At 47.0% G+C, this 18,351-nt stretch overlaps 1 protein-coding gene across 18 annotated transcripts in view; it reads left to right on the top strand.

The window, feature by feature from the left end:
- Positions 1–18,351, top strand: part of TEAD1 (TEA domain transcription factor 1) — a 261,179-nt gene that overhangs the window by 107,476 nt on the left and 135,352 nt on the right. For 3 of the 18 annotated variants that reach the window (XM_045065810.1, XM_013055841.2, XM_013055842.2), the window contains exon 1: positions 5,953–5,971. The exons of the other annotated variants lie outside the window; for them this stretch is intronic. The gene's annotated coding sequence lies outside the window, so the exon portion shown is untranslated. Of the gene's footprint in view, positions 1–5,952; positions 5,972–18,351 lie in introns of those variants that run through there. 18 annotated transcript variants of the gene reach the window in all.

The raw sequence follows: 18,351 nt of genomic DNA, 5'->3' as shown, positions 1-18,351 counted from the left end.
CCTGATGGTGACGTCCATGTAACGAGAGAAACCTCCCACTCCGAGAGTCCCGTGGCTTTCTGTAGAGGGCGAGACCCAGTCACTGCCTTCTGGGCTCCTGACGGGAGTGTGAGGGGAGCAGGGGAATACGTGACTTGTTTATGCCGTGCCTGTATGGTTTCCACAGTTACAGGAGGAGAGTGGGAGGGAACTCGAGCATCTGGGCCTCTCTGAGACCAGGCCATATGGGGATTTAGGACAAGAAGGTGTTCCCTTTTGAAAGTCGTGGATGTGATGAGAGCTTTTTGTCTGGTGGCCTTCTTAGCCTGCACGGGCCCACTTCTCTGCCCAAAGCTGGCAGCACCCACATACCATGGGGCCTCAGGAGAAGGTCTGGGGAGAGGAAATAGCTTTTTACTTGGTCTTCTGACTGTGTCCTTGAACTCTGCCTTCCCCAGATGACCTGGATGGCCTGGATTTGACTGTTTTAGAGGGAGAAGTAAGGTTGCCAGATTTAGCAAATAGAAACTCAGAGTACCCTGTTCAATTTGAATTGCCGGTAAGGAGTAATGTTTTAGTATCAGTATATCCCATGCCATGATTGTATTTGATATGACAACCCTAGTTAGTCGTGCCTGGTCAGAGTTTGCTTTCTTCTGGAACATCATGTAATTGTTCACAGTGCTGCTTTCATTCACCAGATAATGAATTTATCGAGTCCCAACTTGTGTATCAGATGCCACTATAGTAGATATTATATAGGATATTATAATATATAGGATATAGGATATAGGATAATATATAGGGTATTTAGTGAGCAAAAGCCAACAAGAGTCTGTGGCCTCGGAGCTTGCATCTCATGGGCGTGATAGACACTAAGGACGATAAATAAGTACGTTAGATGGTCAAAATGGTAGAGAGGGAAACAGGTGAGGAAGGGGGACAGGAGGGGTTGTGGGGCGGGACTTTGCATGGGAAGATGGGAAGGGGTTGAGTGACAAGGCCAAACAGATGTCTGGTGAAGAGCACCCCAGGCCTAGGGCAGTGTCCACATCAAGTGCTGGTGTGGCTAGTGCACCTGCAGGGCCGTGAGGACCGATGTGGCCAGAGCCAAGTCAGCAAGGGTGGGGAGAGTAGGAGCAGAGCCATCCCGGTCCTGGAGGCCTCTGTAGGGATTTTGGTTTCACTCTGACCTGGAGGCCTTTAGATGGTATTGAGCAGGAGGGAGGTGTAATCCCAGGAGGGGTTTGTTGTGACCAGTACAGTTAATGCATGGTGTTTGATGGATCCAGTGAGGCTTTAGTAGGGTCGCTCGTGGTTGGTGAAGAACAGACCAAAAGCTGGCCTGGGGTCCCGTTCCGTCACCCTGCCTGCAGAGGTGGGCGGTGGGATTGGAAACCTGTATGCCCTTTGGAATAAAACGACATTGCTATGGGGATGCAGGTGCCCTTTATAGGATCTTGGCTTTCTTTTCTCCTTTCTGTCTTCTCCATTTGAACGAAACCTTCCTCCTAAACAAGGGGAAGGATGTGTTGTAATTAGTGATACATTTTTGCCAACTGCTGCGTGATGAACCTGGCTCGAAGGATAGTCCTGTAATGTTTCTTACTAAGCTTTAATAAGGTCCTTGCTGGACACAGCTTACACATCTGAGGTTCCACAGCCTAAAATACATCAGTTTTTTGTTGGTAGTGAAGGAAGTCCTTTCTCCCTGGACTAATTAAGTTGAAATTTTTTGAGATCTTGAAGAACCCGAAAGCATGTCTTTTGTTTCTAGTCTATGAAAAGGAAAGAGAAGACTGAGCTGGCCATAATTAATATGCAGCTTTCTTCTGCTTTACCTGGCTGAAGTCTGATTTTAAAATGGAAAAAAAAAAAAAGCAACCCCAAACAACCCAGACACATTTCACACTTACTATGAAAGCCCTTAAAAATTAAGGCATTATGCAATTTATTTTTGTAAAATATTTATGTTCTTTGGAGAAAAATACTGAGGCTGTGAAAGCTTGAGTTTTAAGTAAGTAAGATCATTTTAAACATCAGCCAATTTTGGTGACAGGAGTTATAATTCTAAAAGGGGTAGCCAGTGTCGTCTTAATACCTTTAACAAGTCTGTTGACTCAGAGACAGCATACTGGCAAGTTAACTTCGGTGACTGAATTAACTGTGGTGAATAATATTAATAAGTATTTAAATTTTTACATATATCCCTAAAATTCATTTGAGAAGATGCAAAAAGAAACACATTTTGAAAATGTGTGGTATAGACAGATATTGCAAATGTGAAAATGGACTACTTTGCCAGTTGTGAAGACTGTATCAAGACCAAGTTGATATTTAAAGTAAGAGCTATGCAGACTTTTTTGAGGAGCCGTCGTGGGCTGCGTCATGCGATGGGCACTAAAAATGCAGAATCTCAGGGCTGACCACTCTAAAAAAAACATCAGATAAAGTGTAATGAATGGTAAAACACAGGTGTGTTAATGTGTGGTTAAAAAGAGGGGCGTTTTAGATCAAGCCTCTTGTAGCAATTTTAGCTGTTTCCTTAAGCAGTGGTTAGAGTCCAATGTAAACCACGTTGTTTATAATTGAGCCTCCCAAGCAGGATAACTTGAGATTTTTGCCACCCCAACTTGGAATTACAGTATAGAAGTACATTCACTGTGGGGCTAGAAGGATGTAGCATTGTCTTCTCTAGCTGTTGGACCTCGGTATCTCAAGCCTTATTTTTCTTTCTGTAAAGTGGGGGCTTGAAACCTACCTCCTTCCTGTGGCCTGCAGTGCCGCTTCAGTGAGGCGTCTTGTGTGGGGTCCCTGGGCAGGACCAGCACCTAGTAAGCTCTCGGTGAGTGGCAGCCCGTGTCATTCTTACTGGCACTGCTGACAGAGACCATACCATTCATGTTATTTAATGATTTCCAAGGCCACCCAAGTTCACGTTTTGGGCGGGCAGCTAGCATCTCTGAATGCCTTGAGAGAGAGGGAGCAGACGGGGGAGTTTGGCTCACGGTAGGAGGGAGCTGGGCACTCAGACTCCTGCCGAATGTGCCATTACACTTGACATGGCCCTCCAGATGGCCGTTCAGCCAGGTTGATAATTAGCTCCAACAGCCAGGCGCCGAGGGTCTCCCGGGCTGCTCTTCTGCGGTGCGGCCCTGGGCTGTGAGGAGCACGTGGCTTCAGGAGGCCCCGGGCCGGCTTGGGGAGTGCCGCCGCCGGCCTCAGCTGGGCCCAGGGCCGGCACTGCCCTCGTAGTTGAGCCTGCTGGGGTCTCAGCTGGTGCACAGACACAGCCCCCACCCAGCAGACTTGCAGGAGCAGATGCACCCCTGTTGGGGGGGTGGTGTCCAGCTGCTTTTCAAGCCTCGGTCAGACCAAGGCTGTTGAAGCCCTTGCTCTGCTATTTAAATCCATCACTGCTGGCGACTGTTTCCAGTGTGGGTGGAAGCCAGTAGTGTGTGCACCACAGGTCTCAGACTGTTACCTCCTCAGGGCTCCTGCCCTGGGGCCCAGTGTGGTGCCCCTCTACCCTTGCTGTGCCCGCCCTGCCTTGGTGGACCTCTCTTGAAAGCAAGAACCCGGGATTCTGTTTTCCCCCGGCCTGAAGGGAACGTGACGTTAGGGCTTGGGCACCAAGAGGATGTGGACTCTGCCACCTGGGTTAAGGGAGCTTGTGAGAGTCAGCTTACCTCTCAGGATGCGTTTCCAGGGAATTTGGTGGGGAGGTTCATTCCTTGGGTCATGTTCATCTCCATGTCCCCTGGACAGAGTCAGTGCTCAGTAAACATAATTTAAATGGTAAGAAGAGACTGGCATTGCCCACACTTCTGGGTTGTGCTGAGGAGAGGCAGTTCACGGGCTTTGATTAAACTGTGGCAAATGGGAACAAGTTGAGGACGCTCTGGTTTTCCCTTAGGTTCTGCTCCTTTCATGTCCTTATAGTTAAAAAGTGTCTCAGGCAACTCAGGACCTAAAAAGAAACTCCTTTGTCTATCTTCAGTAACTCTGACTTCGTTAACTCATTAATTCAAACTTGCTCATTTTGCCTGCGGACCTGAACAGATAGCTCTTCAAGGAAGGTATATAAATAGTAAAAAACACTTGAAAAGAAGCTCCATGTCACTAGCCATTAGGGAAAGGCAAATTAAAGCCACAACAAGATAGCCCCTCATCTCTGCTAGGATGACTGCGGGCAAGAAGACAGACTTAAGCGGAACAGGTGGAACGCTCATCCCCTCGCCTGTGGGAATGTAACGTGGCGCCACCTCTTTGGAAAACAGTTCCTCAGAACGTTGAACGCGGGTTAATTCCACTCCTAGGTATCCGTCCAAGAGAAATGAAGACAAATGTCCACACAGATTGGTATGCACACACCTACAACCGCATTATTATTTTTTTTTTGCTTTTTTATATTTAAATTCAGTTAATTAGCATATAATGTATTATTGGTTTCAGAGGTGTACAGGTCAGTGATTCATCAGTCTTATCTAACACCCAGTGCTCATTCTAACTCCTGCCCTCCTTAATGTCCATCACCCAATGACCGCGTCTCCCCAGCCCCTCTCCCCTCTAGCAACCTTCAGTTTGTTTCTTATGATTAAGAGTCTCATGGTTTGTCTTCCTCTCTGATTTTGTCTTGTTTTATTTTTTTCCTCTGCCCCTATGATCCTCTGTCTTGTTTCTTAAAATTTCACATATGAGTGTAATCATATGGTAATTGTCTTTCTCTGACTTATTTCAATTAGCATAATACCCTATAGTTCCCTCCACATTGTTGCAAATTGCAAAATTTCATTTTTTTTAATGGCTGTGTAATATTCCCACTTTATCCATTCATCTGTTGTTGGATATCTGGGCTCTTCCTGCAGTTTAGCTATTGTGGACATTGCTGTATAACAGATTATTCTCATAGGCCGTGTGTCAATGCCTTGGTTTCTGAAATGGGCTGGGTGTTGGGACATGCTGTAGCATCAGAGGATGGCTCCTGTCCTGTTGGGTCTGTTCTGTGGGCATGGCTTAGGCCTCCATCTCTGTAACTCTCAGAGAACAGCTTAAGTTTGGTCTATGATTTAAGAACACAAATTCAAGGAGTCTCTGATAGAGCTTCTGTGGAAACCTTATCAACTGAAGGTATCTGGTGTCTGTCAGACTTCGGTCTCCTGCATTCCTTTTAATCAGCAACCCTTCTTGTTGTGATGTGAGTTGCTCTCAACACATCAGGCTTTTTTGAAGATGGGTTCCTGGTCTGATGGAAGGTTCTGGCAGTGATGGGATATCTCTGGAAGGTACTGATAAGGTTTGTCAGTTTCAGGAGTGGCCAGGTCCTTCTTGTAGAGGTTTCTGGTGACTAGGATACCTGATCAGCAGGCTTTTTTCCTGGTCCTGACCAGTGATGGGTTATAGGTGAGTGGGCGTGATGGAGGCGGACACACATCTTAGATGCATCTATGAAGTTTAGGAGTCGGTGATTATCATCCTCAAGGAAAGGGCTTCTCGACTGAAATTTGAGACCAATTTAATCACTTCTATAAGCAGTTACTTCCTTGCATTAAAGAGGCAGGCTCCTCCTGTAATAAAACTATAATGGAGTAGGGGAAAATGTTTCCTTAATAAAAGGCAGAATAAAGTGAAATAACTGTAGGCAGAGAATAGCAAGCACAAGGCAAGCAGCCCTATTTATTTGGAGGACATAGGTGAAATGTGTATTCTACACAGAGCAAGTCAAACTGCAATTTCTGCATGAACGACAGCGTGTAATTACAGAAACCGAAAGCTAAAGGAATAACAGGAATTCCAAAGGAGCAAACAAGCTAGACATGGTCTCTGCTGTTCCTGGAAACTCAGGAGCCGGATAGGTAGGGGGAGGAGCATTTAGAGGGCCCCTGTTGGGAGATTGGGCTGCAGGGTGATTGGTGTGGAGCAGGTGCTCAGGGCAGTCCTCCAGGTGCATGGGGACACTTTGAGATCACCTCACTGATTAGAAAGTTGTTTGGTGAGTACAGAAATTGGACAAAAGTGAGCGAGTATTTTTAAGGGAGATTTCTATCAGGCTTTGTTTGGTAGGTAAATAGTATTTCTCTGCCCTGGGCCTTTTTTTTATCTAGGCAGCTGTCATTGACTCCGCATCTTTGGGGAGAGAGGGTAGTTCTGAGGGTATTACAAAAGTAACCAGGAAAGGAAGGGAGAAAAGTTTAAAGTGTACTGTATAGTGCTCTGGAGAAAGATTTGGCCCAGACACAAAAGTACAGACAAATTGGAAAACTTGCTGATATTTTCTTTAATTTGCCTTCTTTGCTGTAAGCCTGTGTGTATTTGTGTCCTTGTGGTGGGGCACTGAAACAGACACGGAGTTGTTCTCGGGAACCCTCAGTGCGTTACTCTGTTAAACGGTGTCCTGGTTTTAGAGCATCAGGCCTGGATATGCACAGCCAGCTGTTAGCTGAACCACTCTGGGCAAGCTCCCCAGTCTCTTTATCTTTAAAATAGGGGCAGTTACACTGAGCACATATGGTAGCTGTGAGGATTAAATTAGCTGTTCAGCACAGGGTCTGCTGTCATGCCAGGAACATGGTAAATGCTTAAGTATTAGTTCCATTTATCTCATACGTAGTTAGTTATCTTGTGTGGTAGAAGTTATAATTGGGATGTCTAGATTTAAGGTATGAACTCATTTATTGTTTTTCTTCTGGCTTTAACATTAGAAACAACCGAAAAACATGAAAACCAAAAATCACATTCCTATCATCTGGAAATTAATGGATTTAACATTTTGCTCTATATTTGGTCAGCTTTTTTCTGTGCCTGTATACATTTTATTTTATGTAATTGAACATTGAGATCCTAATTTAGATTTTTGCATATCATTGAAAAAAATCTGTAAAGTTATTTAAAAAAATTACCTAGAATATGTGTGTGTATCTGTGCAAGTAGACTATTCAACCATTTGCCTTTTTTTTTTTTTTTTTTTTTTTTTTAATAACAGTTAAAGTAGTTTTGCCCTTCTACTTTGGTTTACAAGTAACCAAAGTAAATGCTCTGGAGTAATATATGTGATTATTTCTTTAGGACCAATTCCAAGAAGTGGAATGTTATGGTTAAAGGGTAGATTGTTTTCTTTAAGAGCTCTGGAGTAATATTCCCAAATCACCTGTGTCCACCTCACTAAAAAAGTAATGGAATGCTCACTTTTTCAGTCCATGATTGGTGCTGGGTGTTTAATTTTTCAAATGGCTTTGCTATTTTTTTTTTTAAAGATTTTATTTATTTGACACAGAGAGAGATCACAAGTAGGCAGAGAGGCAGGCAGAGAGAAAGAGGGAAGCAGGCTCCCTGCTGAGCAGAGAGCCGGACTTGGGAGCTCAATCCCAGGACCCTGAGATCATGCCCTAGCTGAAGGCAGAGGCTTAACCCACTGAGCCACCCAGGTGCCCCGGCTTTGCCATTTTGATAGGTAGAAAATACTTTATTGTTCATTCAAGTTGTACTTCTGTTACAGATGAGCTTAAATAATTGTGTAGGTTTACAGTATGTTCGTATTTTTCATGAATTATCTAGTTAGTATTTTCCCCAATTTTTCTGTTACAGTGTTGTTTCCTTATTAGTTTGTAGGACGTTGACCCTTTTCATGCACATTGCGGATAAATTTGAATTTGACATTTCACCCCCCCCCCCCATCCCCGGGCCCATGCTCTGCTCTTTTTAAAGCATTTTTAGGTGCCCACTGATATGCCAAGGTAAGACTTTATTAGGAAAAAGGCTTGCAGGATGTGGCATATGAATGCAAAGAGAACTGTCTTGGCTAACTCCTTTCTTCAAGCCCAGGGGCTGTCTGTGCTGCAGTGGGGGAGATGGGAGTGTTGCTGACCGCCCAACATCTGGAGCTTCATTTCTCATTGTGATTTCACTGAACTATTCAGAAGCCTTTGCTCACTGGCAAAATCAGGACACAGGATAGCCCTTAAGGATATCCCAGGTATACGCGTAGGGCATTGCTTTGAAGAATTGGTATGGGATGGCTGTATAGGATGGGGGAAGAAGCCCGGCTTTCATTCTTAGGGCTCTGGAGGAAAATGGCCGTGTCCTTTGGTCTACCCCAGCTCATCTTGAATTTTGTTTGCATTTGCCAAATCTGATGGGAAGCAGCTGTGGGATGGTGGTAAGGGCATGGAACCAGTAGTTCAAATCCCACCCCTTCAATTTACCAGCTGTGTGACCCTGCAGATTATGTGATGTTGCTTAGTCTCCGTTTCCTGGGTTTGTTGTGTTGGTAAAATGAGTGATAATAAGTGATCCACTAGGCATGTCCTAAGCATCCAGTAATTGCTTGTCGACTGTTTTTTCTCCTTCTACCAGACCAAGAGCTGGGCCACATGCATCTCTGTACACTCATGTGTATAGTGGCCCCTTTGTGATTCTACCAGAGTAGCTGAATGGGACCGGGGTGGGGATGGGGTGGGGCATGGCCATTTATACAAGATCAGGGGCTTCTTGAAGAGTCAGAATTGACTTTTAAACATTCTCTGTATGTTACTTTTCTGTACCAATGTAAAACCATGAAAAACACCTCTTTGAGTTAATCAAGGTATATGAGTTCGGAGTCTCCTGCCTAATTTGGGGCTCAGAATCCTCCCTCTGGGACAGGTCCTCTCTGGGCTCGGGCCAGGGCTGATACTGCCACGGAGCTGATTGTTCCTTCCCAGGAGAGCCCTCTGACCTTGGGCCTCCCTGCTGTGTGGTCCACCTGCTGGCTGGCAGGACCTCCTGGGCCAGAGTGGGCCTCCAGGACCCAGCCAGGTCTGTAACTGTTCCCACTCGTGACAGAGACAGAGCAGTTTCTGCAGCCCACAGGGAGCGGCTGATACCTAAGGAGGCCCCGCCACCAAGGCTCCAGCCTGGGAAAGCTGGCCCAGAGGCCGGGTTCTGGAACTCGTCTCTGGCCACTTACTTTACCTTGAAAGGAGAATGCCCATCTTGGTGCTCTCTGCTCCAACTTCTGACCAGGAAAGGAGGTCTGGTCTGCGCTGCTGAGCTGTGCAGGCACCTTCCCTGAAAACCAGATTCTGTCTCCCAGCGGCCCCCGCAGGGGAGTGGAGGTGCTGCTTTGTATCAGTTTGCCAGGCCTGCGGTGACAGAGGACAATAAGCAGGATGGCTTCCAACCACAGGAATTGATTGTCCCTCTGTTTGGAGGCTAGATTTATAAAGTCAGGGGTCGGCCAAGCTCCCTTGAGGCTCTAGGGCAGAATGGGTCCTGTGCCTTCCCCCAGTTTTGGGGTCCCCAGCAGACCTTAGCCTCCCTTGTCTCGAAGCTCATCATTTGGTCTCTACCTCCCTTGTCACACCGTCTTTGCTCCAAGTGTCTTTGATCTATCTTCTTACAGGGACACCAGCCACCTTTCATTAAGGGCTTACTCTACTCTGGTGTGACCTTGGCTAATGACCTCAGCACCTATCCTCTTTCCAAGTGAGGTCAGATTCTGGTGCTGAGGGTTAGGACTTCAGCATAACATTTCATGGGGACACAAGTCAATCCACAGTGCTCTCGTACACAAGGACCCCAGTCTGAAGAGGATCATTAATTTGGTCACGGTCACACTTGGGAGGTGTTGGGGTCAGAAGTGTAACCAGATCAGTTTGACCCTGAAGCAAATTAATTCCCTTTCCAGTAACCTTGGCTACATCACAGTCCCTTGGAGAGCTAATGAGAAGCACAGAGGCCTCGACTCTCCACTGTTGCTTCTCCAGCTGTGGTCCATGGACCAGCGGCATCACGGCCTCTTGGAAGCGGGTTGTACATATGGATTCTTAGGCCCTGCCCCAGACCTGCTGAGTCAGCGAGCGGTGACGTCCCCAGGCACTTGTGTCCACACACAGATCCATGAAGCACCAGCTTGCTTGGGGAGGGGTACGTTGCTTTTCCGCGCTGACCACATGTTAGAATTATTTGCGAAGCTTTCAAACAAGCACACAAACACAAACAATGACAACAGCCTCACCCCAGGCTGTTTGAATCACCACTGGGGGCTGGAGGTGCTCATTTCTGGAAGACTGTGAAGAACCCTCAGTACTCGAGTGGAGAATTCTGTGTGGGGTTGTCTGATTTTGATAACAAGACAAACTGGGTGGGGAAGAGATGTATCTCACTCAGGGAAGGCAAAATATCGGCGCAAAGCAAATCACACTGTTTTTCTTTTCTGACTTTACCTCTTAGACACACCAAGTGAAAGGTAGCAACCTACTTACTGGGACTGGGAGCTCACGAGGAGCAGGGAGATGGTAATAAGCTCGCCACATAGCAGGCAGTCAGCATTTGTTGAATTAAATCGCAAAAAGACGTACAAAACCAGCATAGTTTGTCTGACTGAGTTTTGTCATTTACAGAGAAGTCCCTGTATTACTTTGGGGTACAAGGGAAAGTTGCAGAGGCAGAGGGCTGCCCTGAACACTTCAGATGTTTATTAAGTCTCAATACGTCAGGAAACATGAGTGAGTTATTGGAAGTTTTGAGACTAAAGTGTGAATAGTTCTCACTACCTAGTTTCTTTCTGAGGTAGATATTGCTTTCAGGATGAGTGGAGAATTTGGTGTTCTGGAGGTGATCTCTTAGGCTTTAATCCTTCACTGTAGTAGGCCTGGAGAAGGAAGGTGACCATGTTAAGAGCACCTTGTTCCTGTTTTCTCCTCAAACTCGGTCTCGTCATGCCTTCTTCCCCCAACTGATCTTTGGAAAGTTCCAGAGTGTGGGGAGAGAGCCCAATTCAATTTGGGGTTTTGCTTTAGCATGCCTTCAGTCCTCTGAGCAGGGCTTTCAGAGATGGTGGGAACCTCTTCATGGGCAGTGCTGGCATCCTTTGGTCATTCCCTGGATTGTTGACTTTTGTGCTACATTCTGCGTCTGTGACGCCTTCCTGCTCATCCTGACCGCCTCTCCTTCCTTGGATTCCACTGTGTCGTCCTTACGTCTCCAGTGCTTTCTCGGTCTTCTTTTACTGGCTTTTCTTTATCTTAACTCCACTAACTGGTTATCTTCAGGGTTTTATTCTCCTCTTTCCAGGAGTTTCCTCCACTCAGCCAACTTTATTACTGTCTTTATGCAAAGGACTGCTGTTTCCCTGCCAGGTGGATGTTCTTTGGTCTGCGGAGTGCTCCACATACCCAAAATGGAACCGCCACCTTTTCTTAACTTGTTTTCCAACTGTCTTTTTTGTGTCATGGTGCGCAATCTCCCATTTTTCCATACCCCTTTCTTCGAAAGCTCTTAGTTAGCCTTCCCATTTGATTACTCTGTGGGTGACTGCTCCATGCCCCTCGGGGACATCTTTCCCTTGCCTGTCTTCCTTAGCATTCCTGCCACCTAGTCCTAATTGCCTCATACCCGATGAGCCTCTAGTAACCATGCTTTCTGTGACTACCATAGAAACTGCAACTCTTGTCCTCCTCCTCCTTCTCCATCATCTCTTCTCCCTCTTCCTCTTCTATATGTATATGTGCGTGTGCGTATGTAAATGACCTTTCTTTGTTGCATAAAATATAAACTCTACCTCTGTTCCCACTTTTATCTTCCACTGTCATCCTGGTGGCCTCAGCTCTCACCACACTCTTCCTTATCCCCCCACTTGCCTTCCGCACCCACACTCTGCGATTGGCACACAAGAAGCCCTGTGGAAGTCTGCCGACTGTTCATTGGAGATGATGTGTGCCCGTCCTCTAGATAGTCTGTCTCCCCCTGCCTAGCCATGCTTTTCCAGTCTTTCAAGACCCCTGGTTCCAGTTTCATATCCTCCAGGTCTTTCCTGACCACTCCATCCTCCCTTGATTTCTCTTTCTACCCTTCAGACCTGAGGAGTACTCATCTTCTTGAGCACCTTTTCATGTGATTTCACTTGTAATAGGACTAGTGTTCCCCAGTTAGACTGAAAGCCGCCTATGGGCAGGGCCCGTGTGGTGTGTTCTACTGTGTTCTTCGAGGGATGTCTGGGATCGGGTGTCTGCCCACGTACCTCCCTCGCCTCCTGCAACACACACAGCAGAGCCCTCCTCTGCGCAGAGTGGGAACTCGGTGCCTTACGGTCAAATAAGTGCAGGGAGGAAATTGGAGCCTGTGGTGGGTATATTTATTTAAATATGTAAACCAAGCATGACTACGATCTGTATGCCAAAAGTGTAAAGTCCTCATCTGTAATTACCAATTAAAAAAACACTTTGTATTTACAGTTGAGTTTGGCACTGGACCAGTGCTTGTTTCTCCTTCTTTGGTACGAATGTTACAAAACCGTGAATGCTCTGTTTCCGTAAAAGGAACACGAGCTTCTGTGGAGGTGGTGATTTATGGCGGATGTCTCGAGGCGGTGCTGTCCCACCGATGAGGAAAGCAGGACTAGTGCTGATCTAGGCTCAGTCTGTGGGTTGGTTTGCCCCTTTCTTCCCTACCTTTCCACCTGAAAAAAAAAAAAAAAAAAGTCTGGCATTCTGCTTACTGGTCCAGTTTAAAGTAGAGAGATTTGAATATTTGGTATCTGTTCACTCCCTCAGGTGAAGTCTGAGGTGTCACACCAGGCCTCCGTCCTCTGTGAGGGGTTTGAAATCTGACTGAATAGATGTGGCAGAAGGGTGAAGAATCCAGATTTTTCTGGTGTGTGTTGGGTTCATCTACCTGCCCACCTTAGCTATCAGATTAGAGACGTCTGGCGCCATCATGGAGCATACAGCTCTGGATCTCAGGGTTGTAGGTTCAAGCCCCATGCGGGGTACGGAGATGATTTTAAAATCTTTAAAGACAGAAAGAAAAATACGTCAGGCATTGGTCTTTGTGGGTTATGGCTATTAACTCATTTAACTGTCACAACAGCCCCATGACATAGATACTCTCATTATCCTCATTTCACGGATAAGGAATCTGGGCACGTAGCTGTTTGAGGGGCTGGTGAACGGTGATACACTCAAGTTCAGGGCCATGAGTTTTAAAAAGACTTGTAATGGTGACTATTTTTCCAGTAACTGTCAAGGTGACTAAATGTCCGTTTACCCCAGTCAGAGGCCCAGTTCTGCCCCTTTTATCCCTGTCAGTCATTCTGGTTCCTTTTTATGGTCATGGCCACACTCTGTTTCTCTCTTGAAGTTGGCAGCAGTGTGTCTGTAGTTCAACACCTACTGAAAAAAATCCCTGACGGTGCTTTACAGTTTATAAGGGCTTTATGCACGTGATATCTCCCTTCGTCCAAAAGCCCTGGCGAGTAGAGTTATTATTCATTTCCATTTAACGAGTGAAGTAAGTGGATTAGAGAGACCAAGACACGGGGCTGTGACTTGAACAGGATTAGGACGCTGGGATTTGAACCCGGGTCCTCCTAATCCGTCACTCTCCCCACACCTGCTGCGGCTTGTAACTTGGGAGGTCCTGTTATCTCAGTTTTTCTCAAAGTGCTTTACTCTTTTAACCTGGACCCAAAATGTCTTTTTTACCCATATCCCAAGCCTGCATGGTCGATGGTGAAAGGAGGGATTTGAGAATACAGTCTTTCTGAAAGAGGGGAGATTATCAGAGGCCACGAGGCATTATTTTATTTGTCTATCTTATCTGTTTATATATTTATTACCTATTTTTCTTTGATGAGTAAAGACTGAAAATTTAGCAGGGTTTTTGTTGCTGTCTCTGGACTCAGGCTCCCCAGGGGAATACACGCCTAAGGCTAATAATTAAATACCCTTTCTAATAAGGGAGTGCTCTCAGTTTAACTGCACAGGCCTGCAAAATTGGGTGAGAGACTTTTAAGGAGATATTGGAAGCTGGAGAACCCAGCCGTATGTAAATGCCCACGTCTGAAGACGATTACCTCCTATACTTCCAGAGCTAAATAATGTCCTCTCCAAAAACGCTGCTGTAAACCCCATCCCGAATGAATGAGTCCGAGTTCTGGGTTCCTGTCCAGTTCCACCACTGCCTAGCTTTGTAATCTTGCGTTGGTTACCCACATGCTCAAGACCTCAGTCCCGTGGAGCAGCAGTGGCCACGTACTAAGGTAGGAGCTCCAGGTGGAAATACAAATCAGATAAGGTCTCTCTCTGGAGAGCTCCCAGACCAGAGCAGGAGACTGACTGCCAGGAAACAGTGCGATGTCCCTGCCTCGCTGCAGATAGGCGCAGGGCCTAAGGATGTGGTGGGAGACAGTAAGCCATGCTGTAGAGCTGGGCGTCCACGAAGGAATGTCCCCGAATGTGTTGCGTAAAGTCCGCTTTCTTCTCCCTGACCCTCAACCCCACCTCCTTCATTGCCCTGTGGTATTCCTCCTTGACCCCCGTGCTCAGCTTGTAGATGGGGATGGTAGGGAATGTGATGAAAGTGAACAGAAGTCCAAAAAGGAGGAAGAGCCCCGGGAGCCATGGTCTTTTCCTCTGGAAACACCGTGGGCATCTATCCTCCATTTCCTCAGTCAGTGCCCCACAGGACTGTGCACTTCTCCCAGCACAGGGCTAACCGTACAGGTTGCTAAGGACCCTGTGCAGATGGCTGTGTCCCACACTGGCCTAAGAACCCTTGTTCTGGAGTGAGTTACAGTCCTGTTTCTCAGTGTCAGCCTGGTGCCTGGCACAGAGCTGGTGGCTGATAAATTCTGTTGAGTGGATAGATGGATGGATCGATGGAGCTTGCTGGAAGTCTTACTGGAAGGGGCAAAGGAAGGGGGCTGAAGAATTAAGAGGAGGTGAGGTGCCCTTGGGCAGTGGCTGAGGGAATTTAATCCAGGCAGGGAGGAGTGTGGGCTAGAACCTTATTCAAAGGCTGCCATCTGCCAAGCAAGAATTTAACTCCTTGGTTTCATAAGAAACGACTGAGTTTGTCCCAGAGATGTCTGATTTGACCATTAGGTCTAATACCTGCAATTTGACCTTGAGTGAAACTTATAAGTTCTAGTTGGTGTCCGGTATGAAAGGGCCACTGGGGAGAGACCTGGGTTCCCGGGGAGAGGGAGGTCTACACTCAGCCTGGAAGGCCTCTCCTTTTCTCTTTTCATGAATTGGGCTGAAGGGATAGAAACTAGAGTCTCCCATAGTTTTACCCCATCTTTAAGGAAAGGAGTGACTTCATGGAGGCTTTAAATAACAGCTGCTGTGTCTTGAATGTCTGCCAGAGGCTAGGGACAGTAGTCAACACCTCAGTTCCCTGAAATCTCTGAGTAACTTTCTGAGTTAGGTTTTAGTGTCCTTTCTTTGCAGGATGTTCAGATGGATGCTCAGATGTGGTCCCTGTTGAACAGCTAGTCAAGTCGCCGTGGTTTGGATCTAGGCCTCTTTGCTTCCAGAGCTCACGCTCTTCAATGGATTCCGGGGGGGTCCACAGCACTGGACTTCCCTGAGGCATTTTTGTGCCTTCTCCCCACAGAGCCACCCTGAGAATCATACTATTTTATTTCATTCAGAATCACAATGTGCCTTAATCCACATTCGGCCTCAGATAATGAAGGTGGGTGGCTCACAGGCTCTATTAATCTGTGCTTCTTATTGGGGGAAAAAAACCAAAAAACCATTTGATTTCTGTTCTGAGGAGGCAGAACGGGTCCCACAGTAGCTTGGTTGAGGTTGAAATTTACTTAATGTAGATACAGTTAGTGTGAGCTGAAATTAGGCAGAGGGCTGAAGTGTGGGCCCTATGGGGTTGCTGTGGAGTAAGTAGGGGCAGTGACACTCGGCCCTCCTCGTGTTGCGTGCTTGACTTTAAATATTCGTGAAGGGAACATACATCTTTGGCTTTAACTGGATGTAGCTCAAAGGTCAGCACTTCAGAACGGATCATTTCAGTCTCAGGGCACCCATGTTAACCTCAGGGGATGAGACCATGTGTGAGGCAGCCTGCTGGATGGTAGAGAAATTCCATCCATGATGAGCAAATTATAATTAAGTGGTTTTTGTTTGTTTTGTTTTGTTTTTATTACTATTTGTTAAGTGTCCACAATGTGTGGTGGGTCTCAGAAATAGGAAACAATTATGGGTTTTGTTGTTTCTTCTTGAGAAATAACCAGTCACTTTTTTCCCCCCATAGGCAGGAGATCATCCTAAAGGAGGGGTAGGTAGATTGATCTGTTCCCCCTTAATTAATGAATTAATGAGTTTTGTTTTATCACAGTGTATGAAATACAGTGTATCCTTGAAAACATTCATGTGTTCCCCTCCACCTCCCCCGTTGATGCTTCCTCCACACGGTGGAGTTCTGTCTCTGGACGCGGAGGGAGGGAGATTAGTCTTCATGGAAGGGCCCAGCACATGGTGGGGGTCAAGGCGGTGCCTGTGACTCTCCATTTCGCCCCGCAGCCTGCCTCCCCAGGAGGGACTGGTGGCCAGGTGCTGTTCCCCCTGGTCAAGATGAAGAGAATGCACTTTTGTCATTTCCTCAGGCCTGTGACGGCCCCCGCCGGGTCGCAGGTATTCCAGATATGAGCGATGTGCCGATTGCGCAAGGCTGGGAGCATTGCTCACTCCGAGATACAGAGGCCTGCCTGCCCCGAGCCCTTTGTTCTCCTGGTTGAAAGCAGTTAATTAGCAACTGTCTCCATAGCAACTACCTCATAGTCCAAAAACATTGTCTAGTTTTTCAGTTTAGCTTATCACACTGTTTACCTGAAGGGCTTTTCACTGCTCCGAGTCTCATTTGAGTTGGCGGCATGCCTGTCGGAGAAGTGAATTGTCAAGATAGAAAAAACACCATGGTAGCCAGAAGCTGGGGAGCCTTCTCCCTAACACGACGGATGTGGGCCCTGGAGTCTGTGAAAACAGGAGTTGCGAGGGCCTAGCATTTTCACCTGTGTTATTTCGGTTTGCCAGAAACCTGCCACTCTCTCCACCAGGCCCTGAATGAGGAGGTCTACCCCCCCCCCCCCCCCCGCCAATTTCCCTGAGAGGCTTCCTGAGCTCTTTAATATTCCCTGTTTACAGTACGTGTCTGTTATTAGTCATCTCGAAACCCCGGGTGCTCTCAGTACGTTCAAGGAAATCTCACTTCCCTGAGGGTCTTGGCATTTCTGAAGGTCCTTGGTGAAGAATTAGGAGGCGGCCCATGAGTTAGTCAGGGCAGCTTTGTTTGTAGTCCTCGTGAGGAAAGGCTTGTTCTCCTTACCTGTGGCTTAGGTGAAGTCAGCGTCCAGTGGCTTGTGGGTGAAAAGGAAGGGGAACTCTGGCTTTTCATCAGCTGCACGGCAAAGATAATAGTATTCATGGCTTTTGTTGACTGAGTGCCACCGCGTGGGCCGCCATGTTGGGATGTTGAGGAGCTTCAGCGCACACCCACGACGGGAAGCTGGGGAGTGGGTGGGGAGGAAGAGCCCTCTTCCTGAGTGCTGCCGTGCCCCTGTCATGGAGCCAAGTCTTTCAGAATGGGGTGTCCCCTACCCCTCACAGCAGTACTGCAAGCTGCGTTCTACTGTGAGTATGTTGAGGACAGGAGAAATCAGTGTTTTTTGAGGAGCTGTTGCTGGCCCAGGATTGTGGAATGGCAGCCCAGGTCTTTTGATTTACGTGGCACAAGCTCTTGCCTTGAAGTCAAGCAGCCTGGTAGACACAGGGCCTTCTGACTCAGGATTTGCCCATCCTTGGTAAAGGGTCCAGTGAGGAGGGATGTGTATCACACATTGCAGTTATCTGGGAGACTACTGCCCAGGGCGGATGGCTAGAATATGGTGGTGCATGCGTGGAATCAGATGCCTGAGTGACGTCTAGAAAGATCATGAAGCCCAGGTCTTTCATGAGCTTCTCCTGGGTTCAGTGATAAAATTGTGGAATTTTATTTTTAGGGCACATCTACCAGAGCTTAGGTACCTAAGGGAATGTCATTCTCTTCACGTAGTGAATCTGGAAAGACTATGCCTTACGACATTTCCGTCCTTCAGACCGTTTTAGGGGAGCTTGGTGGAAGGGAGTATATGGAGTCATACGGTTTTGAATTCAGCTCAACGGAGTATTGTGTGGGCCACTGAACTCCTGTAACTGTGGGCTGAAGAGTAGAACGGCTTTTCCCACATGGTGCTCACATGGACCTAGCATGGGTTCACTAAGAACAGCTCATCCCAGGGAATGTCTTTCTCTGAAAAGTTTAGCCCACAGAGTGGCAAACTGCAGTTGATGTGGAGGATAAATGAAGCATTTTGGATGGTTTTTTAATCGTATCTGCTCTGTCAAAAATAGATACGTATCCTGTGTGCTGAATGCCAGGGACTCTGCTTCTGAAGTTCATTTGGTTTAAAGCCTCGGTGATGAGCGGGTGGGAACATGGTGTCTGCCGGATGTTGCGTCCTGGCCAACATATGTATGGTGTCTTGGTGGGGGTGACGTGAAGCTTGGAGAGGGTGAGCATGCTTGGTGTGGGCCTGATTCAGAGTCCAAAAACTCT

Source organism: Mustela putorius, unplaced genomic scaffold, assembly GCF_011764305.1.
Source record: "Mustela putorius furo isolate JIRA1106 unplaced genomic scaffold, ASM1176430v1.1 tig00003859_pilon_pilon_pilon, whole genome shotgun sequence".
In the NCBI taxonomy this organism is placed as follows: domain Eukaryota; kingdom Metazoa; phylum Chordata; class Mammalia; order Carnivora; family Mustelidae; genus Mustela; species Mustela putorius.
The sequence above is the reverse complement of the archived record's forward strand: the minus strand, read 5'-3'. Positions and strand labels throughout refer to the sequence as shown.